Below are 27,860 nucleotides of genomic sequence, written 5' to 3' on the forward strand. Positions count from 1 at the left end.
GTACTCTAGTTTTATCCACTGCCCTTGAATTTAAGAAAAGGTGAAAAAGGATTTCCGTGTATCTATTTTACTCTATTCTTTACTTAATATGCTTTTATTTTATCACCTTTTCTCCTTCATCTTCTCAGAGCAATTCAGTCTAGTCTTTTTAATATCCCCCTCATTTGGAGTTCCCTCCTGGAGTATTACTTGTGATTACAGTCCTCATTGTCCTTCACTAGCCTTTTCTGTTTCTCTTAAGTTTTACTTAGAGACTAGGTGACCACAACTGAAAACTTTACTGAAGGTGAAACAGACTGTGATACATGCACCTTGTACACATGCAATGGGATTTTTATTTTAATTCATTTTATTTCCCTTAGAAATATATTGGGACACTGTGAAAATATCAACAAATTCTAAACATATGATCATACTTTATTTTTTAAGTGAGGAAGTTATTTAAACATTTTAAGACTATAATATCCTTAAATATTCTAGTGTTTTTACAAAAACTAATTTATTCCCTCTAGCCAATATTTTTCCATTAGCAAATATTTATCTGCAATTTCATCATTTGCAATATTTCAATGGAATTCACATTTGTTAAGGATGGACTATGATCAAAGCACATATAAGTGTTGCAGGTGAATACAAATAGAGTAAAATATCTGTTATTAATGACATTACATTCTAGGCAAGCAAGTAAAACACTTGAACAAATGTATCTAAAATATGGTAAGTGATATAATGCAGTCACAAAGTATAGGAAGAAGATATTACTTTTTTGGGGATAGATGATATAATTAAGGAAAATACCCCCACTATCACATTGCTACAGGGCATATTGTTTCAATCATACAAACCTAGAAGCTGTAGATAATATTAGCATCCACAAGTATTTGTTGTATCAATAAAAATTTTAAAAAGGATCATCATAAAATATGGTCACTTCAGCTCTTTACTCTGTTTCTGTAGCTGAAAATGATGTCCAAGCTGATATCCGTATCCTTCCTTTTCCCACTACCTTTCTGAAATTCTCTTATCCACTGTTATCAAATCCTATCAACCACTTGATTGAAAGGATTTTATAAATTTTCATTCCCATAGGATCCATGTTTCAGTGTTCCCATATGTTTTGGTTTGTATAGGTGGCTACTGCCAATCAGTTAGTTCCTCATAGAACTCAGTTGCCCTCTTTATGGCACAGATCCACTGTAATCCACTTTACCAGGAAGCTAACTGGTAATCTCAGAACATGGTGCCATATGTGGGGTCTAGTTTTGAGCTTTACTATTGGCAGATTGGACAATCAGTAGTGTTAGCTAGACTTGCTTTGGTGAAGGGGAAGTCCACCACATTAAAACTATGCATAGACTCCATCATAGGAATTTTGTATACAAAATTAAAAGTCAGTAAAATTCAGGTCGACTAGGAACAGAAGTTGACTGACACGCAGAAGACAGATCTTGCACATTGTTTTATAGGTTTATCTGCCATGACTGTTCTCTGCAGGACATCAGTGTGTGGCGTGGACATTTCAACATCCTGTGTCCTTTCTGATGTCTTCATCCACATACCTCTTCACAATAATTCCTTGTCATCAATTTTTCAATGCCATCAGTTTCTGATCATTTAGCCAGTGAATTAACCATTACCTATGAATTTATTTATAACTAAGGGTTTTTAGACAAAATAGAAAATTCTATATATTGCCAAATTTATACTAGATGGGAAGATTTCTTTCCATCTTTGCCTTTTGGATTATCTATGAAGAAAGATTTAGTGCAATGTTTACATAATTGTCTGTTAACTAAACCTGCAGTTTTTCCTCATATGTCTTAGCTTAAATGCAGTTAAATTTTAGGTTTCTTTTTTTTTCTTTTCTTTTCTTTTCTTTTCTTTTCTTTTCTTTTCTTTTCTTTTCTTTTCTTTTCTTTCTTTTCTTTTCTTTTCTTTTCTTTTCTTTTCTTTTCTTTCTTTTCTTTTCTTTTCTTTTCTTTCTTTTCTTTCTTTTTCCTTTTTTTTTTTTTTTTTTTTTTTTACACAGACACTATCTTAAATAGGTTGTAGAACCTCACTCACTCAAAGGACTGAAGTATACAAGATCTTCCTGCTGCACAAAATAGGTTAGGAGAGATTTACATGAATAATGACAATATCTTTGGGGTGATTTTGAAATCCCAAGAAGTTTTAAATTATCTATTATCCAGAGAAGATCACAGTGTGTCAAGTGCATTATGTGAATGTGGTTATATTTTGTATCTGAAATTTACATGGTAACATGACCAATCTTTGTTGCTCTTGAATTATAGTTCATATTAGTGACTAGTTTTTGTTTATTTGTTTTCTGTTTTCATCTTCAAACTACTCCAAGGGAAACAAGTGGAAAATTATGTTTCTTAAATTTGGTTAGGAAACTAATAAAACATAGAATTGGTGAGATTGGAAAATTCATCAAAGTATTTCTAGACCTATGAGTATTAAAGAAGCTAAAAATTCTGATAGATAAGTGTAATATAACATAATGGGAAACATTTGAGTATTATGTTAACAGCTAGAACTTTAATGTACTATTTCAGTAGGAAATAAAATAAAGGAAAATCTAATTTGGACAGGGTAGGATTTCAAATAAATGGTTTACTTTTGGTTTCAGGAATTTTTATCATTTTAAGGACTAAATAATTTACATTGAACCTCCAAAATAAATCTTTGTAACAATGTTTTTGCTTCTGTATATTTATTTTCTTTTAAAAATTATGCTTTACTTATTATAAATTTATAAAACTTGTATATGTTGTAGGTATCTTAAAAATGTTAGAGGCTATTTCAATTGCACAATACCTTAACGAATCTTGTTAAATGTAAGATATTTAGGGGAAATATACAATTGGGATTTCAATTTTTGTTTTATGAAAGAAAATTATTATTTAAAAGTTATTATCAGTATTCTTTAAATGGCAGAGCACATGTGTATCTAATAATATGTGTTCAGATTTTACCTTTTTAAAAAAGATGTAATGATGTATGGGGAGATGGAGGCAGAGAAATTTAACCTAAAGTTGTAGGAATAGATTTTCCAAATGAAGAAGAGAAACAAAGATGTAATAATATTTAAACCATACTTTTATGCACTGGGGAGATGTTACAATACAGTTTCCAGGCAAAAATGAATGACCACGGACCAAATGAAAGAATGGAGATCCATAAGAAATACATAAAAGCAATACATAAAGATTATGATGAGAGTTAGTACTTGTGTTTCTCAAAAAGAAGTGGAAAAGTGCAGAGGTCGTGACTGCATTTGAAGGAATGAAGGTTTTACCTCGCATTTAAAAATAACTATTTGATAATTGCATAGCTTTCTTTCTAGGCTAAATTAAGTACTTGACTTCCTAAAGAGTAAAGAATAGTAATTACTATGAAATCAAGTTGGATTAATGATAGAATTTCTTCACTCTTTTAATTATTCTATTTATGTGCATTTGGGTTGATGTTTAAAATAATTAAGTTCTTATTATAGAATATTTGAACGATACAAAATATTACAAAGAAGAATCTGAAAATTAGGTGGTTTTTTTTTTTCAAAAGTACTCTTACTTTTCTATGCATATATGGGCACATATATATTTTGCAGAAAAGTATATTCATTTTATAAAACATACTTCTAAAATATATTTAATATATTTCTTGTTTAGTCCCCCCACTTAGATTTTTAAATTCTTTGTACTAGTTTCCAAACTTACAGATGTAGTATAATTAAAGACGGACTCTCATGTAAATGGTTTGCATTTTTACAAATGTTTCAAATACCACTGTTATGAAAAGACTTGTTTTCCAAATATATTGTTATAATAAAATCCTAAAGTAATAATTTCAGGATCAAAAGTGCATTGGGCACCTAGGTGGCTCAGTTGGTTAAGCATCTGCCTTCTGCTCAGGTCAATCCCAGGGACTGAGTCCCACCTTGGGCTCCCTGCTTGGTGGGGAGTGCACTTGAGATTTTCTCTCTCTCCCTCTCTCTCTCTCTCTCTCTCTCTTTCTCTCCCTCCCACCACTTGTGCCCTCTATCAAATAAATAAATAAAATCTTTTTTTTTTTTTAAAGAGTGCATCAATAGTTATCTCTTAGGACTTTCTTCAATAATTGGAATTCAAATAATACATTGAGTTCTTAAATACACATTGTACCTTCAAATCTTATAAGTAAGTTCTTAAATACACAGAGTTATATACACACATGTTCTTATTATGTGTTACACTTTATGCTCCAATATATAATCTATTATTTGTGTTCTTCTGTATTTGTATTAGGTAAAATATTAGCCTAATTTTAATGTCTGTGTTTTCCATTCTGAATCTTGCCTAACAATATATTTTTTTTCAGTGTTATTCTTACACATTTTGGGAAATGGGAGGAAGTTCATTTTTATTGTCTTGAAAAATTTTTTGTAGAAACAAGCATTCATATTCATCCATTAAGATCACTCAGTGAATCTCTGTACTCTCAAATCCTTTTGGCATTTGGATTCAATTGATTTCATTGTATAGATGAATTTGAAAGGACATAGTAGTCATTTGTTATTAAATGTATATATTTACTTTAGCTTTTTATTACTTAGGTAATTTTTGTGATTTCCTAGCTACTTCATTTTTAAGCTTATTCCTAATTACTTATTTTATATTTGTGTTGTTGCATCTATAAGTAAGGTTTTTTCATATATATATATGAAAAAACCTTACTTATATATATGTATATATATAGTTATATATATACATATATATAAGTATAATTATATATATAATTAAGCTGCTCATTGTTTATAAAATAACTCATTGGTTTTGAATAACAATTTTATAAATTATAATATTGCTACATTATTTTATTTTAATGTTTTTTCAGCTAATATGCTTGCTTGTTCAAATAAAGATATATATTATTGTACATAATTGTATTTTCTTTCTTCATAATTTGATTATCATTTTTTCATGTATTTGCATTGGCTAGAATTTCACAACTATTTTGCTTTATAATTAATATTAGATCTTTTGAAATGAGATACTTTAAAATCAACTTGACAATACCTATTTAAATCTTTTTTAAAATTAATTATATCAGAAATGTGTGAAGAACATCATCAAATACTAATCTAAATCTGTAGGCAGATCACTCTCTCCTTTGCACAACTTAGCAGGTATGGCAGGCAAAATTTTAAACTAACTCCCAAGAATGTCCACACCTGGTTCCCTATGACTGTGATTATGATTATGATGAATGTCACTCCCATGATTATAATATGTTATATGGCACAGTTGACCTTAAGGAAGGGAGATTATCAGGATGGGCCTGAACAGGAAATATTCTCATTTCTTCAGTCATTTTAAGTATGGCTAGGTTTTTCTAATTATTCTTGAAATATTTCATTATTATTATAAATTCACTAACTTTATTAATATCTTCAAACTTTTTACTAAGTTGAGGTTTTTATTTGCATCAATATTACTTAAATTTGGGTCATTCTCTATAATAACTAGAAAATGGTTTTTAAATAACTTTGTTGCTCACATCTTGGGCAATTATAAAATTTTCCATTTATGGATATCATTGTTAGATTTTTTTATTTATTATTTGAGGAGCATTTAAAAATATAGAAAAGCAAAGAAATGAAATGAGACATATCTTTTTACATCTGGAATTGATATTTGGAAATACTCACTTGTACTTATTTCATTGGTTTTCAACATAAGAAATAATTAAGTGCAGATACATTTGAAGTCCACGTTATACAATCTCATTCCCGTTACGTCCTTGTTGTTCATTCTGCAGCCAGATTTTACACATTTGCGCTCATACATTACATATATATTTTGCTTTGTGCTTTAAATGTTATATCATTTTATTCTTCACTTTGCTTTTTTCACTAAACATAATGTCTTGGAGATTTAGTTTTGTTGGCAAATGTCAAGCTTTTTCATTATATTTGATGTTTTCTTTTGTATATATTTGCAGCATTTTGTTTATTAATTTCATTCTTTTGGGATATTTATGTCAAGTCATTGAGTATCTTTGTATTAGGTCTTGAGCATTATATCTTTTTTTTTAAAGATTTTATTTATTTATTCATGAGAGATACAGAGAGAGGCAGAGACATTGGCAGAGGGAGGAGCAGGTTCCCTGTGGGGAGCCTGGTGTGGGATTTGATCTCAGGATCCCGGGATCGCTACCTGAGCCAAAGGCAGACGCTCAACCACAGCCACCCAGGTGCCCTGAAAAGTAGATCTTTTATAAGAGTTTCCCTCTGTGTATTCCTAGACACAGAGTGGTTGAATTGTAGAAAAGGCATATTATAAATTTCACCAGGTGTTCTAAAATGTCATTGTCTTGATATTTCAATATGCTTCCCTCCAGTACTATGGGTTTTTCTTTTTATCTTTTCACTAAATAATGCACATTTGATATTTTCTGACTTTTAATTTTATTGCCAATCTAAAGAAAGTAAACTAAAATCCCCCTTTTTTGGTTCTAATTTTTATTTTTATTTTTGTATTCAGGTGATGTGTTTACCCTTATCTTATATATATTTTCTATTTCTGTTCCTTTACTATAAATTATTTTCATTTAAAGTATTTTTTTCATTTTTAATTAACTGTATTTGTTTCCTTTTTTATATTTAGGACTACTTTATATATTCTGGAGAAGATATTTATTTGATTACATACATTAATAATCCCCACTCCTGTCTATACTTATGTTTTTTATTTTTTAAAGCTTATTAGTTGCATTTAAAAATCCTAAATATTTAATCTCACTAAGTTTTCCCTAAATTATCACCAATTTGTGCATGCTGTTTCTAACCATTATTATAAAAATAATTTTAAATACTAATTTTTATGGTCGGTAAAAAATTAGTTTCTCAAATATAGTGTGACACTTATAAAGAAAAGTAGAAGGTATCTGCAATGTGTTTTCTAACATTACCCTAAGTACGTTTTTATGTTTTGTTTTTGTTTAGTTTTTGTGTTGTTTTGTTTTGCTTTTTTTTAGAGAGTATAAGTTGGTGGGGAAGGGCAGAAGGAGAGGGAGAGAGAGAATCTTAAGTAGACTCCACACCCAGCCTGATGCAGGGCTCCATCTCATGACCCTAAGATCATGACCTGAGCTGAAATCAAGAGTCAGATGTTTAACCAATGAGCCACCCACGTATCCCTACATTATATTTTTAAGATTTGTATTTATGAGTATATTCCAAAATATGTCATGAGATTTAGATCATTGAATGATATACTCTGTGTTCATTCATTCATTTCTCAAATAAGAACAACTTGAGGAAAATATTTCTAGGATACTATGCTTTGTGTTTGTTTACTGAAATGTCTTATTTTTGTATAAATTAAAAGTCATTTCAAACCACATGCACAGTGAAATGTAAATAGACATGACAAGAGATATTTCCCTCACTGGAAAAAAGTATTAATTTGTTTACAGTGTTTACTCTGTATACATTTTATTTCGACCAGATGCTTCTCAAACTCTTCATTTAAACCAATTTGGCAACTAAATTCACAGTTTTATTTATTTATTTATTTTTCCCTATCAGGCAACAGAGGTATACTCTTATTCTTTTAATTCCAGGATAATTAATGTACAGCTTTATATTTTTTTCAGGTATGCAATATAATGATTCAGTAATTCTATACATTAATCAGTGCTCAGCATGGTATATGTAATCTTAATCCTCTTCACCTATTTTACACATTCCTCTACTTACCTCCCCTGTGGCGAACACCAGATTGTTCTCTGTATTTAAAAGTCTGTTTTTCTATCTTGTTTTTCTTTGTTTATTTCTTAAATTCTATGTGTGGGTGAAATCATATGATATTTATCTTTCTCTGATACCTGATAGGAGTTGCATTAAACCTATAGGTTGCTTTGCGTAGTATGGATATTTTAACAATACTGGTTCTCCCAGTCAGTAAGTGTGGAATATCTTTCCATTTATTTGTATCATCTTTAATTTCATTTATTGATGTTACATAGTTTCTGGAGTACAGGTATTTCACCTCCATGGGTGAGTTTATTCCTAGTTACTTTATTTATTTATTTATTTATTTATTTATTTATTTATTTTTTTTGGTGCAATTGTAAATGGAATTGTTTTTTTTAATTTCTCTTTCTGCTACTTAATTATTAGTGCATGGAAATGCAACAGATTTCCATATATTAATTTTTATAACCTGTGACTTTACTGAATTAATTTATCAGTTTTAGTAGCTTTTGGGTTAAGTCTTTTGTGTTCTCCATATATAGCATCATGTAATCTGCGAAAAGTGAAGGTTTTATTTCTTCCTTACCAATTTGGATGCTTTTCTTCTCCTCCATGGGTGATTGCTGCATTTCCAGCATTGTGTTGAATAAAACTGGTGAAAGTGGACATCCTTTTCTTGTTCCTAACTTTAGAGGAAAAGATCTCAGCTTTTCCCCATTGAATGTAATGTTTACTATGGGTTTTTCACATAAGAACTTTATTTATTATTTTATTTTATTTTATTTTATTTTATTTTAATTTTATTATTTTATTATTTTATTTTATTTTACAGAAGAATTTTATTATGTTGAGATATGATTCCTGTAAACCTCCTTTGTTGAGAGTTTTGTCATGAATGGATATTGTACTTTGTTAAATGCTTTTTTTTTTTTTGCATCTATCAAGAGGATCATGCTGTTTCTATTCTTTCTCTTGCTAAAATGATATAATTAATTTGTGAATGTTGAGCCATTCTTGCATCCCTGGAATAAATCCCACTTGATTATGGTGAATGATTTTTTTTTAATTATTGTTGAATTTGGCTTGCTAATATTTTGTTGAAGATTTTTCATCTATGTTTATCAGAGATATTAGCTTGTAGTGTTGCTGTTGTTGTTGTTGTTGTTGTTGTTAATAATGTCTGCTATCAGGTTTCAGGTTTGGTATCAGGGTATTGCTGGTCTCATAGATGAATTATAATTTTTAATTCCTCTTCTATTTGTTGGAATAGTTTGAGAAGAATAGATACTAATTTTTCTTTAAATATTTGTTAGAATTAACCTGTGAAGCCATTTGGTCCTGGATATTATTTCTTGGAAGTTTTTGTTTACAAATTCAATTTCATGCTGGTAATTGGTCTGTTGAAATTTTCTGTCTCTTCCTGATTCAGTTTTGGAATCTTTTATATTTTGGATATGTTTCCAGGAATTTATCCATTTCTTCCATCCAATTTGCTGGCATATAATTTTCCATCATATTCTCTTATAATTCTCTATTTCTGTGTTTCCAGTTGTTATTTCTGCTCCTTCATTTCTGATTTTATTTATTTGCATCCTTTTCTTCTCCTCACTTTTTTTTAGAAGTCTGGCTAAAGGTTTCTTAATTTTGTTGATCTTTTTAAAGAACCAGCTCCTAGTTTTATCGATCTGTTCTATTGTAGTTTCTTTTTTTGGGAAGGGGTCTCTATTTCATTTACTTCTGCTCTAATCTTTCTTATTTCCTTTCTTCTACTGGTTTTGGGGTTTGTTTGTTCTTCTTTTTCTAGTTCCTTTAGTTGTAGGTTAGGCTGTTCATTTGAGATTTTCCTTGCTTCTTGAAGTATTGCTATAATCTCTCGTAGAATAGCTTTTGCTACATCCCACAAATTTTAGGATGCTGTGTTTTCATTATTTATTTCCATGTACTTTTTGATTTCCTGTTTGATTTTTTGGTTGATCCATTAATTGTTTAATAGCATGTTATTTAGCCTCCAAATATTTGTATTCTTTCTAGTTTTTTTTTTTTAATTGATTTCTCCTTTTATATTGTTGAGGTTGGAAAAGATAAATGATATAATTTCTCTCTTTATCACTAATTTTTGCAATTTTAACTATTATGTGTCTTGATTAGACCTCTTTGGCTTGATTTTGTTGTTGACTCTCTGTACCTCCTGGATTTGGATACCTGTTTCATTCCACAAATTAGGGAAGTGTTCACCTATCATTCCTTCAAATAAATTCAAATAAATTTTCTTCCCCTTTTCTCTCTCTTCCTCTGAGATCCCTATAATGTGAATGTTCCACTTGATCATGTGCTGAGTTCCTTTAACCTATTCTCATTTTTTTCCCTGAAAATCCACTTCTTTTTTTCTGCGTTGTAGACAGATCCAGTCAGTGTGCTCTGTTTTCTGTACGTGTAATAATTTATCAAAATAAGTTTTCCTACAAGATTCTTCCATCAACTCTGAAAGACCTTTATTTGGGTCTGACAACATACCCAAATAAAGCTCTTTAAAATTACCTCTTAATATTTGGAAGAAAGTGTTTCAAATCTTTTCTATACCTAGTCTCATTTTTTTTAATGTTCTTTTTCTTTTTTCTGTTCAGCCTGATTGCTTTCCATTACTTTGTCCTCCAGGTCACTGATCCATTCTTTTGCTTTCTCTGCTCTACAGTTAATTCCCTCAAGCGTATTCTTAAGTCCAGCTATTGAGTTCTTCATCTCTTATTTATTCTTTTTCATATTTTCTATCTCTTCGTCAAAGGTCTCACTGAGATCCTCCACTCTTTTCTCAAGTCCAGTAATCTTTATAACTGTTACTTTGAATTCTCTATCAAGAATCTTGCTTGTCTGTTTTGCTGTGATTTTTGTTCTATTTTTTCAGTTGGGACATATGCTCTGTGTCCTCATTTTGTCTAACTCTCTGTGTTTGTTTCTATGTATTAGGAAAGTCACCTACATCTTCCACTCATGAAAATAATGGCCTTGTGAAGAAGAGGCCCTGTAGTGTAATGGCCTTCACCAGAACCAGAATTTTATGTGTTTTGCATGTGCCCCACCATTGTGGCAGAGTCATATTTATTTTCAGTCTAGTCAGCTGCAATGTCCTACTCCACTGTTGTGTGCAGGATTTTGTCTCTGTGCTGTAGAGGGGTCAGGCTGTGGCTGCCCAGGGCTTGTAGTTGGGTCTGACCAGATGCCTGCCCTCATCCAGTTTGCCAGGGCTGCAGTAACACCAAACTGAAGGATGCTATTCCTGTGTTGTCTCTGAGAGGCTTTTGTGGGTGGGCAGGTCCTGCAGTCAGACCAAATATCTGCCCCTAGTCTGTCTGTTGGGGTTGCAGTGATTCCAAACAATAGAGCTCTCTCCTTGTGATCCCCCTGTGAGTTTTCTGTTGGTGGGTAGGGCCAGGGGTCAGATTAGATGTCTTGCCCATAGGTAACTGCTGGGGCTGTAATCAATTTGGTATGTCTGGTTATCTTTCTCTTTCCCCAGGGCAGGAGTCACTTTTAAATGGCACTGGTCACTGTTGTGGCTGCTTGTAGAATGAGATATGTCAGAGCCATTTTGGAGAGACTACTGCCAAGCAGTGTGGGTTGGATGGGGCAAATCCTCTGAGACTGTGAAGGCAGGGAACTCAGTATTAGCAAGCCAATGAAGGAGTGTTCCTGCTGGTTCCCACTGGTGTCTGGGTACCTAAGCTGGGGGTGTATGGAGTGGGGGGAGAAATGGAACCTGCCAGCTCTTTTGGTTTTCTCCATCAGATCCCTGCCCTTTCAGCACATGTTCTGAGATTAGAAAATAAATCTTCCTATACAACCCAGATCCAGATGGCTTTTCAAACTTCTGCTTCTACATCGCATCTTTGTGGGGCTATTGGTTATACTACCTCTTTAAGGGTGGGGACTCAGTTTCTTATCAGCTCTCCCAGAGCTAAGCCCTACTTTGTAAATTACCCAGAGTTAAGTCCAGTTGGCTGTACAGACTCTGGAAGTTAAGTCCCACTGGATTTCAAAGCCCAGTGTATGAGGAATGATCCTCCCAGAGCAGATCCCCTGTGTCTGGGATTCTTGGTGTGGAGTCTGTTCCTCTCCCTTCCCTGTGCTTGTGGTGTCGCTCCCATTTGTGGTTTGTTTTCACTGGAATTTGGTTCTCTGCCCCTCCACCCCTTTTCTACATGATTTCTCCACCTCTTTCTGTCTATGATTAATTGTAGAGTCTGTTCTACCAGGCTTTTGGGTCATTTTCTGTATTAGTTGCACTGATGGGGTGATTATTTAGTTATATCCATGGGGCAAGACAAGCTTAGAATCTTCCTACTCCAGCATCTTTCCAGGCTCTGACTTTTAATGAAAATGTCAGTTTTGATATGAAATATGTAAAGTGCTAAATGCTAGAGCTCTTTTGTTACTTTTGAATCAGTATTTAACTTCCCAGTTAGACTCTCAAGTTAGGTAGAGCTGAGACCAACACAAGAATTGATAAAATGCCATCAATAATTGAATAAATTATCATCTAGTTACTAATTATATTAAAAATATAGATACATTATAGCAGAGTGGTATGGTTTATAAGATTCAAACTCAAATGAAGAATATTATCTTACAACCTGACTGTGATTTAATTTATTTTCCTCAGGGTGCAGTCTGCCTTGGGTGTCAAATGAAATTGGAAAGTCGATCTTTTGACTAAATTAAGAGGAGGAAAAAGTGTGTATGGGGATGTGTGTGGGGATGTGGTGCGATGAGGTGCCATTGATCGCCTCACTTTATTTCTTCTGTCTTCTGTCTTTACTGATCCTATTTTTTTCTAAACCTAGTATTTACATTTGGATTTATTGTAGGAAGAAAATATGCCCTTTTCTCCAGAGCATTTTTTTCCCACACTCTGACATATGTTTTTCATTTTATGAATCTCCTGAAAAATGGTCTATTTACACTCTCATTTGTGGCTTTAGCACCTTCAAAAGGCCCGCAGACCCCTCCTGTAGGTAAGAACTCCTATCAGTCATTTAAAGGTGACTAATCCATTAGGAGTGACCAATAATACTTTTTTGCCATTCTTTTGGTAAAAGTCTTAAAGATCAAAATATACCTGGTTTCACCAATATTGAATGATCCATATCCCTTAATGAATATCTCTTTGTCCAGTAGTCCTTTTGTTTTAATACATTACCGAATAGTATTTGCTAAAATAATATTTAAGAATTTGACTTGCTAATTATTGGTATAATTGGCATGAATTTTTCTTTTTCTGCACTATTTCTGACAGATTTGAATGTCTGTTAATGATGAATGCAAATACATGTACACAGTTACATACACAACAAAAAAGTTTTCAGATTAATACAAACACAAAATTTTCTGGTCTCTAGAAAATTGTAATGTAATTCAAAAAGTTTTTTCCTTAATGGTCTCAGTGGATTTACTTTGCCACTTCATTGGGTTATTGCCCTTTTGTAATTTTTTTACCCATGTATTTCAATCTACACTTTCTACTTTGTTTGGGTTTCCCTTTTTTTTTTTTTTTTAAGATGTTATTTATTTATTCATGAGAGACACACAGAGAGAGAGAGAGAGAGAGAGAGAGAGAGAGAGAGAGAGAGAGGCAGAGACACAGGCAGAGGGAGAAGCAGGCTCCAGGCAGGGAACCCGACATGGGACTCAATCCTGGATCTCCAGGATCAGGCTCTGGGCTGAAGGCGGCGCTAAACCTCTGAGCCACCCGGGCTGCCCTGAGTTTTCTTTTACATATGCTATATCAACTATATATCCAATTGCTATAATATTGTTTTTATATAATTAAATAAAATTATATATAAAAATTAGATATAATTTTATATAAATATAATTATATATTTTACATAATAGATTTTTAGATTTTTTAATATAAAAAAGCTCTTAGATTTAACAATTATTTGGTTATATCTTTTATAATTCATGGTTATCTGGTTCTATTTTTATTATTTAACTTTATTTACTTTTAATATTTTTAGTTATTGATATATTTATTCAATGAAGTGGTTTTCAAAAATTCTTGTGCTTAGAACCAAAAATGAATTTTTTTGATAAAATTGATTTTAATGTTCATTCACCTTAATAATTCCTTAAAAATATTTTAATTGTATTTAAAATATGTTACTGTATGTTTCCTGTGCCTGCTGTAAGAAATTACCAGAAACTTGTTGTCTTAGACAACAACAATGTATTATCTTATAATTCTGGTAGGCAGAAGTCAAAAATCATTATTAACTCTGATGAAATCAAGATGTCAGCAGGGCTACGCTCTCTCTAGAAGCTCTAGGGGGAAATCTCTTCCCTGACTCTTCCAGCTTTTGGTGACTACAGAATATATTGGTTTGTAGCTGCATTAGTTGAATCTTCGAAACCACCATGCCAAATCTTTTTCTGCTCCCTTTTTATAGTGTCTTCCCTCTGTTAAATTTCCTCTGCCTTCCTGTATACATGTGATGGTATTTAGGGTCTACCCCAAATAATCTAGGCTTAACTGCCACCTCAATATCCTTAATCACCTGCAAAGATTCTCCCTCTGTCTTTAAAAATAGCAATTGAAGGCAATATTCACCAGTTCCAGGGATTAAGACATGGATATCTGATGGGAGTGCATTTTTTAGCTCACTATAATTAAAATAATTTCTCTGTATATTTTTATATTTTTTTTTATGATCTATCATTTTTACCATTTTATTATGGCTTTTTAAAAAATATTTTATTCACTTATTTGAGAGAGCACAAGCATCAGGTATGGGGTGGTCAGAGTAAGAGAGAGAGAGAGGGAGAAGCAGACTCTGCAGAGCAGGGAGCCATGCATGCTGCCACTGGGCTCAATCCCAGGACGCTGAGATCATGACCTGAGCCAAAGGCAGACACTTAAGCCACTGAGCTTTTGCTTTGGCACTTAATTGCTTTATTCAGGTTTTCTCTACTAATATTGACTCCAGTTTCCTTTGTAATCCTGCTGAATTTAAGTACCAGAATCTATTAATATATATTCAAGTTTGATATTTTGTTTGTTTTCCCCTTTGGTCTTGGTCTTTAGAACATAACTTCTCGGGAAATTACAAAGCAGCAATATATTATATTTTAACATAGAGATGCAATAGGAACTAAATTGTAAAAACAAAAAGATCACCATACCATTATTCATAAAAGCAAAGAATGTAAATATGTGTATTTTAATACTATAGATGTTGTTTAATATGTTGTATTAACGCCATATGATAGATAATTCTATGCTTCTAAAAGTGTATTTTGTAGAAGGATATTTAATTACATTTAATTGCAAAAGTGGTAACAATATGGTGACAAAGAATAAAGAACACTATAAAGAAGAAAGAATAAAATAATTTAGTTTTTAAAAATATGTATTTTGAGGTAATTGTAGATTTACAGCAGAGTTGGAAAATAGTCAAGAGAGTTCCACATACCCTTCCCAAAGCTTATATTGCCTCTTATTTAACCATGCTACAAAATTAACAAAACTAAAAAATTATAATTTACACATTCTATGGCATTGAAAAAAGAGACAGTTTTGATTTCACTGGTTTTCCCCCCTAAATTTCATTTTCTTCTCCTAGATCCAATCCACAAGACCACATTGCATTTAGCCATTATGTCTCCTTAATTTTCTCCAGTATGTTATAATTTCTCATGTCTCCTTATGTGACAACCTTGACACTTGATAGTAGCAAGTATTTTATAGACTGTTTAATGACTTGAGTGTGTCTGATGCTTTCTTATGAGGCAACAGCTCTTTGGTAAAAATACCACAGAAGTGACTGCCCTGATCATTGCATCATCAGTATGCAGTATGTGATATCGATACGATTTACTGGTAATGCCAACTTTGAATGCTTGGTAAGAGTCGTGTCTCCTAGATTTCTAAACTCCAAAGTTATTATTTTTACCATTCCATTCATTCTGTTCAGGCTTAGTTTTATGTTACATTTTAGGAAGGAACATTGTGCAATTTACATTGTTTTAAGTGGGTTAAAGTTTGAGTTGTGTCACAGAATATGGTCTTTGTGAATGCTCCATGTACTGTGTATACTCTTGTTGTTTTGGGGTGGAATTTTCCACAAATGTTAATTAGATCAAGCTGGTTGGTAGCGTTTTCCTGGTCACCTATCTCTCAAGAGAATTTCTGTCTAATTGGTTTATTAATTACTGAGAGAGGACTGTTGAAGTCTCTAATTATATTTGTGGATTTATCTATTTTGCTTTTCATTATCTATCTGGTTTTTTGCTCATGTATTTTAAAATCCTGTTGTATATTACATACATAATTAGGATCGTTATGTTCTTGAGAATTGACCATCATGCAATGAACATCTTTAACCCTGACAATATATTTATCTTTATTTCCCCAAGTTCTAGAATTTAAAACATATATTTTGAAATAATCTGGATACCCTTGACTAATATTATATGTCTTTGCTTATTATTTAAGAGACATAACATTATATTCCCAATTGATTTCTACCATCCTTTGTTCCATTATAGTCACAATTTCACTTCTTCAAATGTTATAGCTTTTGCTGCAAAAGTCTGTTTTCTTTTAGAACAATTAACATTCAAAGATTATATTTTATCTTCATTGAGTCCATTTCTGAAGCTCAACATCTCTTTGTAGAGATCCAAGTTTGGACTAAATTGTACTTTATCCGGCTAAATAAGTTATCCTCTTTTCTTCTTTGTAGGCACCTGGTGGTAATCATGTAGGGAAAACCCAACCCATAAGAGGTTGCAACTCCCATATGCCTGTAGACCTCAGAGTTTTCACACGTTTATACAAACATTTGGTCTTTACCAATTTGTTAAACATTTTTAGCTTTATCATCTTACTGGCTTATGTGGCATTCCATAGCATCTGCTCCAAGAAAGCTCATGCTGGGATTTTGTTTCTTCTAGAAAATTCCTGTCACTTTCCAGATTTAGTGTTAGCTATTGTCTATGGTGTCATTTTTCTTAAGGCTCCAATTAAAAGGTAATTTGCAATTTGCCCAGTACTTATAAGGATTGGAGCAACATTCATTCCATCTCTATATCTGTCATCTGAAAGTCCAATAATTTAATTTTGTAAGAAAATATAGAGCTAGATTTAATAAAGTAAATTCACTTCAAAGTTAACAATGTCTGTTTGCAAGATGTACGTTCACATTTTGAATCTTTCTACATTTCCCAATATAGTAAAATCTTCCTGTAATTATTATATAATCAGAAAAATATTAAGATTGTAGAATTATGAACACAGTATAGTGGATATGCAAGAAGAATTAGAATGGATATGTGAGGGAAAATAGTAAAATTGAGAAATATATTAAAATATGATTATGTAGAAGCTAGAGTTAAATATGTACTTATCTCTAGCTCTTGCTATTTCAAAATATTAGTATAAACTGAAAATGGTGTATTTTTAATAAATAGTATCTGCTTCTTTTTCTTTGTTCCTGGCAGAGGAACAGAGAAATTTGGACTTCACTGAGAGCTGATTTGAATTCTGTTTATATTGGTATCCCACAATTCCATCTTACACTTGTGGATATGGGTCTCAAGAGACCTTAAAACCCTTCTGGATTTTGCCAGGGACTTCATGCCGTGATCCAGGGGGAAAATGACTTAGCCTTTCCTGCAATTTTCTTTTTCATCACAAAAGGGGAATGACAATAACTTTTTGTGTCTTCCAAGTCTATTTTGATGACTGATGATATGGTACTCTTTATTCCTTGGAACAAAAGCAATAGATAAAAATGCACGTGTAATAGAGTAATATTATAAGTAAAGTTTAGAAACAAACAAAATTGGAAATGTATAAATACATTTCATTGTGAGTGCCTCAGTCCACTATTTGCATTCACTTTGATTTCATTCTGTAAATTGGCTTTTATCTTCCTCATCTATGACAATTACAATTCTTACAACCACAGCTTGTCGCACATTAAATATATCTCAGAAGGGCTGCTTCTGCTGGTCTATTCACTGTTACAAGCTGACTGAGCATTAAAATTCCCACCTGCTGTGGAATAGCATAATCCCAAATCCAACTGCCAGAATGAAAAAAAAAAAAAAAAACTAGTAACACTGGATTGCACCAACGAGGCCCTTTCTCCACCTGATTGTGTCCCAGAACTCCTGAGGAGTTCTGGGTTTGAACCTCTTCAGAAAGACAAATAGAAAATTAGGCATGCTTAATTTTGATTCAATCAATTCTATCTTCTTGATATTATAGAGATAACCATACAGTTTATAATTTAATTATTGACTCTTATGAAATGGGCTCTAACAACACTTTGTGCTGTGTGAAACCCTACTATCAGTTTATTTATTTTTTTTAAAGACTTGATTTATTTATTCATGAGAGACACAGAGAGAGGCAGAGACACAGGCAGAGGGAGAAGCAGCCTCCATGCAGGGAACCTGATGTGGGACTTGATCCCGGGTCTCCAGGATCATGCCCTGGGCCAAAGGCAGGTGCTAAACTGCTGAGCCACTCAGGGATCCCACCACTATCTCTTTATTACTTAGGAATAGTTCTTTTTCTATTCTACAGTAACCTGGAAATTTTCCAATTTTTTTGTTTTTTTTGTTTTTTATTTTTTAACAAAGAAGGCAGCCTGCACCCAGAAAATGGACAGAAAAAAATATGTGATGATAACAGATTTTTTTAAAGATGTCTTTATTTATCTTAGAGAGGGGAGGGGAGGCACAGAGGGAGAGGGAGAGAGAGAGAGAGGATTTTAAATAGAATTCATGTCTAGCATGCTGCCCGACTTGGGGGCTGGATCTTACAAACCCAAAATCATGACCTGAACTGAAATGAGGTCAGATGCTCAGCAGACTGAGCCAGCCAAGTGCCCCAGTGGCTGCTGCTGGTGTTGCTGTTATTTAATATTTTATTTTCTTTGTCTTTGTGTTGAGTTCAGTTGGTAGGACCACATCACTTGTTAATGGTCGACATCTCTTGGGGAATATAAAAGTAAAGAAAAAACAATTAATGCAATGTAAGAAAAAGAAATGGGAAGCAAGGCTGAAGTCTGACATTGAGGATATATATATATAAAGCCATATAATAAAACTATCTTTGTTATGGATGAAAAAATAGAATATTATTTTAAATATAATCATGTTTAATTAGCATACATTAGTGTATGTTTATAAATAGCTACAATTTATTTTATGCCAGATCTGCCAGTATAAAACAAAAGAAAATTGTATTTTCATATGGATCCTTTTAGGTAATTTTGACAATGCACTTTATCTGCAAATACACTTTTTTGTTTTTTTTAGAAAATAGCCAGAAAAGCAAATATACATTTGAAAAGTGAATTAAAAAATATTTTTAAAGGAAAGTAATAAATTTACATAATTTTTAAACAAAGCATTAGGAGTACACTGTTTAAAACATAAAAGATCAGCCTTATGTGCTATGTTTCCACCACCCTTCAGGTCTCTTTCCCCAGCAAGGACTTGCAGTTTTTTAGTTGTTTCTTCCAACAGAGCACATTCCAATTTTCACTCTGATATTGTATGTCCCTTCTCAAGTACTTTGCTGCCTTCATCTCCTTTTAACAGCTTTTCAATGTTAGAAAGCTGTTGAATTACCTTAATATATCTGTTTTAAGCTGGCCTTAAACAAGCCCTGTGTATTTGTCAAGGCTCTCCAGGAAAAGAGAACCAATAAAATATATAATAGATAATATATAATAGAAAATATATAATATAGAGGGTAATTTTTAGAAGAATTGGCCCAAATGATTATGGCAGCTGAGTCCACAGTCCACTATCTGCAAGCTGAGAACCAAGAAAGCAAGTTTTGTCAAAAGCCTGAGAACCAGGAGAGTCAATGGTATAAGTTTCAGTCCAAGTACAAAGGCTCAAGAACCAGGAGATGTTGGATGTCCCAGCTCAAGCAAAAAGGACAAATTCTTCCTTTATATTTTGTTCTATGCAAGCCCTCAACAGATAGGATGAAGTACATCACATTACTCATGGTATCTTCATCAGTCTACCGATTTAAATGTTAATCTCTTCTGGAAACGTCTTCACAGACACATTCAGAAATAATGTTTTACCAGATATCTGGGCATCTTTTATCCCAGAGAAGTTGAGACATAAAATTAACCATTCACACTCTGCCTTGTGGAACCAAACTCTAGGTCAATTGTGATGATGATGATTCCTTGATCTGGCAAAAGTGGTTCATAATATAGCGTAACCAAACTTTCTAGATCATGGGATGCCAAGGCCTTGGACTTTCTTTTCCATCCCTCAATGTCTAATATGCAAAGTGAAGTTATTTGTGCATAACATCATTGTCACTTATATTAACACTAAAAGAATAAATAAAATTACTTATCCCTGAATCAGTTCAAATTACTTATCCTTGAATCAGTTCATATTGATATATCATGGTAGTAATTTGTAATTTTGGTTTTTCTCCATTTCGTAGATTCAGGAAATATATAATGTTAACATTGCTATTAACATTATATATTACATACCTCATGTAGTAGGAGGGCAGCCTGGATGGCTCAGCAGTTTAGTGCTGCCTTCAGCCCAGGGCATGATCTTGGAGACGTAGGATCAAGTCTCATGTTGGGCTCCCTGCATGGAGCCTGCTTCTCCTCTGCCTGTGTGTGTGTGTGTGTGTGTGTGTGTGTGTTTACTTTCTGTGTGTCTCATGAATAAATAAATAAAATATTTTTTCAAAAAGTCAGCAGGATAATGTAAGATTGGAAACTGACCTCTGTTTGTAGTAATTTTATTTTTTTTGGCAATGTTTTCATAATTAAGTGTGTCTTGGAAAACTCAACTGTGTGGGACATGTATAACTCAACTTTGGTGGAGGCACTCTGAAATTCTATTGTTTGACTTGTCTTGTGCTTTTGTATCAAATTATACAATCTGAATCTCTATTTCCCTGACAGATGATGAGATAAACAGTACAGACAACAAAATATTGTCTGCCTTCTTCTTTCAGCTGCTTAATGACCAAGGAGAATCAAAATGAAAGGAGTAGGAAAAGAAAATAGATGAAGGCCCTGTTGGACTGATTTCATTAGCTAAAGCAACCTAACAGGGAAAAGAAGGATCACATTAAGGTGAAGATGAACTTCTTGTAGCAAGTTTGATAAATTGTTATTATTCCAGACAATTTGAGATAATGCAATCTCCATGTCTGAATGACATAATTATTAGATATGTTGTAAGTTGTCAGGAAATCCAAAGATCAATCACCCGAAGACTTGACTGGATCTGCATCTATTTATTTGCACCCAGGGTAAAAATCACCACAACAGTACAAACAACAAAGATTAAAAAAACAACAATAAAAAAAGAAAAGAAAAGAGGCTAAATAATAAATACAGATGCTCAATTTCTGGTGTTTAAACAGCAGAAATGTTCAAGTTTATAAATAAAAATCATTGTGAAGTTTACCTTTACATAACGCTAGGGTATAAAATCAGAAGGTAAAAAAACAAATATGAATACTGTTTTTATAATTTAAAATACAGATTAACTTCAATCAAAAGTTTTTGATAATTTTCATGCAAGTTAACCTGAGTATATTTACATAAATTTAGGAAGTTCCTTAACAGAGTGTGTCAAAATTAAGAATGAAGATGGGACGCCTGGGTGGCTCAGTGGTTGAATATCTGCTTAGGGCATGATCCTGGGATCTGGGATCGAGTCCCGCATCAGGCTCCCTGTGGGGAGCCTGCTTCTCCCTCTGCCTGTGTCTCTGCCTCTCTCTCTTGATGTGTATCTCATGAATAAATAAATAAATCTTTAAAAAAATTAAGAATGAAGAGAGGAGAATGTGGAATTTATGGCTAAGCTATATATTTTTCTCTATTCCTAAGAGGTAAATATATGACAATAAGGTGTAAGGGATCTAGTCATATCAGGATATAGAAACTATATGAAAGAGTGCTATGAATCACTATATTACTTAGTTTATAATGGTTAAACTAGAAAATGTACAAAAAAAAAAACCCACAAAGAAGTATCATTTCACTACTCAATGATATTTTCCATATGCAGTAAATGAAAAACAAAAACAAAACAAAACAAAAAAACCATCATCCATTACAAATGGAAGCCCTAAATACTGCATTATGACTTTATTTCACATGCATAACTTTCTCTAATGGTTTAGGAAATTTTTAGAGGAAAGATACTATGCTCATAAAGAATCTGTTTCACTTGCTGAACAGACTCAATCTTCTCCTTACATGGGGCAACCAAGTTTAAATGTTTCATCAGCAATTCAAGCTAATTCAACAAAAACTAAATTCATCATCATCCTCCCAGTAGTCCTGATCCATCTTCATGCTCTCTGTTTTGTTTAATGATATCATCATTCACCCAATCAACAATTTCAAGATCTTGAACTCTTCATTAATTTTCCTTCTTTCTCATCATGTCAGCAATTCTATTGGTTTCATCTTGACCAAGTAGTTAACTTTCCTTCTTTTTCCATCAAAACAGCAATGTCTTTACCAATGTGAAAACCTGTTTGTATTGTCACGGTGTTTTCTTATAAAATAATTTATTTTAAAATTCCTTTTCTTAATCTGCCTAAAGCATTGCCTCCTCAGCAAAAACTTTCTGTTTCATCTCTAAACATGACTGTATTAGTTAAGATAGAAATTCATCTGTGTGCCATAAAACCCTATAATGACATTTGTTGAATGGGTATAGACGTCCCTTTTTCTCTGAAAATGGGTGGTGTGATGATACTTCTCAGTTATCCAGAGACCCTGGCTCCTCCTGTCTTCTTTGCTCTCTATCCTTCAAATAATTTGAGGTGACCAGCTGTTGTGAACATGGTGCTTGCTGAGGATGGAGGAAGGGGATAAAGGGTAAGGACAAGCATTGCACTCTTTAGCTTACATCTCATGAATTAAATCTTAGTTATATGGACAGACTTACATTCACAGGTGACTGGGTAGTTGTACCAGCCTTGACAATGCACCACTTGAATTTCCCCTCAAGAGAGAAATATAGGCTCCGGCATGGTGGAGCTGATGACCTCCACCTGCCACACATTTGGGAGCCACCAGTGTTCAAACTGAGGCCATGCTCTTCCTTGGCCATTACTAGCTAATGACTTAGCATTAAAAGTGTCCTAGAGCCAGGCTGTTCCTTCCCAACATAGGCCTTCTCTAACAATCTATCTTCTGGATCTCTCTTAACCCTAGATAAATATTTCTTAGAAGCGTACTGCAGTCTGAAGCTCTTCTTACTCAATCTTCCTCCCTTCCTTCAGTCCACAAATATCAAAACTAAATCTCCATTTCAAGGCCATCTCTGCCTATTCATGTTTCTTCTCTCCTTTATCCTACACAGGCATTTCCTTCAATAAATGTCTTGAATGGAAAATTTATCTTGTCTTCTCTCTTTCAGAGGATCAAATTTGGCCAGCCATAGCCCAAGTAAAATCAAGAGTTCTTATATGATAATGGAGAGATCTATACTGGGGAGCCGTCAGCTGTCTCTGCAATAAGTAACCTGTCTGCAATTGTTTTCCAGAACATACAATAAAATTTTTAAAAGTAGCTTCAGATGAATACTAATTATCGGAGTAGTAGTAGTTCATATGCAACAAAAAATATTAACTATAAAATATTAACACATAAACAGCTCTGCTTTGGGAACCTCTTGAGTATGTATGGCACAAAAATCTTTTTAAAGTGTTCTTATGGATTCTGATACTAAATAAGCATCAGTTCAAAAGTCAGTTCTGCAATTGTCAACAGGTGAGATGTTGAGTCACTAAATCTACCTAAACCTCTGCTTCTGGATCCATTAAAAGTGGGTATGAGTTGTTTTCCATTAATGTCATTATAACACACAGTGAGACACTGAGGGATATAAAAGGCTTAGCAAAGTGCCTACACAAAGGGAGAATATCTCCTTCTTCCTACCCCTCTTCACTGTTGATATTGTATTATTATTGCTATTATTACTAATATTATTTGTTATTTTGCCTGCAGCATCCTAAGCTATTTCTTTTTTGAAAATGCCAGTCCCAGCCTCTGGGGGAATTGCCTCTCATACATTTGGCCTTTCTATAATTAGTGTTTGCAGCATGGTGGAATTAAATTATGTTTGAAACTTTGTGAGACATTTATGAGAATTTCCAAACCTACCTGGAAACACAGCTTTATAGAGGTGCCTGAAGTTGTTCATTATGAGGTGTGAATAAGAACTGACAAAATGTGAGTTGTCATTTTTCATGTACAATCACTTCCAATTTGTTTTATAGATTGTTGCAGTCTTTGAGTGCTTAAATTACTTTTTTGATGTTATACCTTAGATTGCTGTGAATTTGGTTGAAACTCAGTTTTTTATCTCATTATTGGCATTCTTGAATAAAACCAAGAGGACAGCCTGAGAAGAATAACTGCTAGTTGGATGGGACCCTAGGTGGGCAGAGCTGATCATTATAATACTCACATGAAACAAAAGAGACATTACTGAGTCTTTGGGAAGTGACCTAATATCTTTGTGCTTCAGTCCTCTTCTATTAAATGAGGCTAATACTAATTCATAGACTTGATGTGGTGATTAAATTATACACATAAACTGCTTGTCACCATGCCTGTCCCATAAGTGCATCTAAATGCTCCTAGGGCAATATTCTGAGCAAAATTTGAAAACCAGTTCTATAGAATTTTACGTGTTGTTTTAAGCTAATAACGATGATCAGAAATTCTCTTGACAATTTCTAGAAAAGGAGATGCTCTGTAATTTATTGTTTAGGAATAAACTTCCCCTTCTCTCTAACCTGTGGGGGGACTAACTATGCTTGGATTGAACAATAGTTCTTGTCTTGTTACAGAAAACTACTTAGAAATGCCTCAACAACTAAGCTCATGCTCCGGCAAAGGCAATTCAGCAAGCAATAAAACTAATGAAAGAAGCCACATAGTGTCAACAATTTCAGCTGTTTTCTAAATGTGTATTACTAAACTCTGGAGAGGAGGGTTTTTAGTGGGAGCTAGACCCAAGGCACTGAGCGTTATAGTTCCTTGAGGCAGAAAGAGAGAACAAACAGTTCTCCAAGGCCTTGAGTTCAATCCATCTGTGTCTTTAAAGTGAAAATAAGGGAAATCTCATTAGAAACAGAGTTGGAGTTGGATAGCCCTGGAGGGGGGAGGGCTCATGTTCTACCCCTCATTGTAAGAAGCATACTTTACCCTTCCTAACAGGAGGAAGCTTGCTTTATAAATCCCAGCAGAAGGAAGGATTTCTCCTGTCCCAGCAATAGCCTCACCAATGAGAAACCAGCACACACACCCACTGAGAAGCCATAATAGCACCTCCCAGGTTCTGCTTTTCCCTTATAAAAGCAAACCCCTCTCAACTGGTCTCCAGACTCGCCTATGGCTTACTGTTCTGAAACCTAATTCTCTGTTATTCCGAAATAAGCTCATTTTGTTGGTAAATTAGCTTGTTCTTTTGTTTTTAAAGGTCAACAGTATGTGGTGATCAAAGAGGGATCCAAAAAGGATAAATCCCTAAGGAGCTAACCCCACAAGTGAGTGAAGTACCCACTTAACTCCTTTGTACTCTCCGCTTTTGTGAGTTGTCTTTCCTTTAGAGTTTGGTAAGTCTCCTGTCAGGTCTGAACTCCTTCCTTTTCAGTGACCTCTCTGATTTTATTTGGGATCTGTTTAAAGGCTTTATCTTTCCTGGTGAGTGTGCCTTTGTTTTTGTTTTGAACCTCTGATTTTGAATGATGGTATCTCAATCTGCTAAATTCTTTCAGGAGCATCCCCTTCTGGGATCCCAGCCAGTTTTATATTTAAAAACTATGGTCCCTCCTCATGTGCATTTTTGACTAATTGATTAGGTTAATGAAAAATCATTTTATAATTCCAACGAGAATTATATTATGGGGAACTTCCTTCCCAAACTTAGTTTTCTTAGAACCAAATGAGAAGACCACACTTCTAAAATAAAGCAAGCTGAATAGAACTTATCTCAGTTGGTATTGTGAGGTTTTATGTGTATTCATAATTCTAAACTTGCTTCTTTACAAAATACCACTTCTAAATTGACCAAGGCAAAAAAAAAAAAAAAAAAAAAAAAAAAAAGAAAAGAAAAGAAAAAGAAAGAAAGAAAGAAAAAGAAAAAGATAAAAAGTCATCAAAGGCCTCTTTGCTCCATCCCCTACATTTAATTTCTCTTCCGCTATGGTTCCTCTTTATACCTTCCACTTCTTCATGTAACCCTCTCGATGAACTTAGCAACTGCACCTTTAAAATCAGATCCTTTGAGGATGCTTAAACTTGGACCCTAATTTTTATGTTCCCTAAAAGTCAGGCTGAACTGTGAGCCACAGTCAAAGATTTTTCCAAAGTAGCTTAAGATCCCCATAAATTTGCTGAGGAATTTAATGAGTCTTTCAAACTTTGGAAAGAAAGCAAAGTTTTCTCCAATTTGTACCAATTAGTTCACATACTCATTGGAGAAGGCCAGGCCTCGTACTGAATGAAAACAACTAATTGGGATCCCGAAAATATATAGAACTGCAAATAAGAAACCAACGTCCCGCCTTGTGTATGGTTAGGCCTCCTTACAGAATTAGACAATCCCTAGGGCTTTCCCAAACTTGTTGATTGGAATAAAATGCAGGCTTGTACTCAGAAACTCAGTAAACCTGTGCATGGTTCCAAATTGTTTTTAAGGAAAATCCTGGCCTTACTCTGGATGTTGAATCTGCTCAGGTAGCCTTTAACTCTATATTCATTATAGGCTGAACTGAGACATTTTTCTACTAGTTAAGAGGATCAGAGTAGAATTAAAAACAAAAACAAAAACAAACAAACAAAAAAACTATGTCTACTCCTCTTTTAGTTAACTTAAGAAATCAGTTCACACATACAATAGATGATTCAACTAAAAAGACTGCTAAAATCTGTAATTCTTAACTACAACAAATGGAGGCCCCTAAACAATGCCCCATCCCCCATCTCTGCCATCATTACCAAAAGCCAGGATGCTGGGTAATAGACTATTGCAAACTTAGTACGCTGGGCACCTTCAGCCCAGAGTACTAAGTTACTGGCTCTGAGGAACTACAGGGTCTTTTCCACTCCTTCCTCTTAACTGGCTCAGATAAGGGATTCTCCAGATTGGGAATGAATAGCTCAATGGCCTGTGCCTCCAAGTACTACAAGTGTCGTTAGTTCCTCTACCTCTGTTTATTTAGTGGTTGGAGATTTTTTACAGAAATATACCAGAATTTCTTTCTCCCAAAAGGGAGTGATAAATCTAGAGTTTAATAGCAGCAACCCAAATAGCAACCAGATGAATCAAATGACCTTTCAACATCTTTTGTTTCATCCCTGTTGATATTAAAACTAATTTTAGGGATGCTGACCATTTGTCCCTATTGAGTCAGCCGTAAGGCATCTGGCTATCATATAAGATTCTAGGACGCCGGGCCTCACTATCCCCTGAGCAGTATCCTTCATCACCCATAGTTTCCTTGTTCCCAGTTACTAAAGCTCATTGCTAAAGAGCAATTAGACTATTTGATAACATGGAGAGCAAACAACATGCACTGAAAACATATCAGAAGAAATGATTAGCATTTTTTGTGTGTGTTAGTAAAATTTATAGCAGTACAAAAATTGTCAGTGAGCAGTTCAGTGAATTTTCACACTTAGACACCATTCAGATGAAGAAATAGAACATTAATAAAACCCCAGAAGTACTGTCTCCTTTGTGATCATTATCTCTAATAGGTAACACTATCCTGACTGTAATTCTAGAATTATCTCAAAAAGTTAAAGTTGTACTTGGCAGATACTTTAAAAAGAAGAAAAGCTTTACTAATATTATATATTTTAAAAAACCCTCAAACCTAACATCAGATATTAGTGATGAAATAGATTATGACCTAATAAAAAGAGCAATTCATTTGAAAACAAAATCTGTAAACTAGTTGCCTAACCACATAGCCTCAAAATAAATAACAAAGATTATCAAAAAGTTGATAAAGCCACAACTATATAATTTCTTGTATTCAACTTTTGATTTTGGAAATAAATGGTATTTGTTC

This window comes from Vulpes vulpes, chromosome 4 (assembly GCF_048418805.1).
Source record: "Vulpes vulpes isolate BD-2025 chromosome 4, VulVul3, whole genome shotgun sequence".
NCBI classification, from domain to species: domain Eukaryota; kingdom Metazoa; phylum Chordata; class Mammalia; order Carnivora; family Canidae; genus Vulpes; species Vulpes vulpes.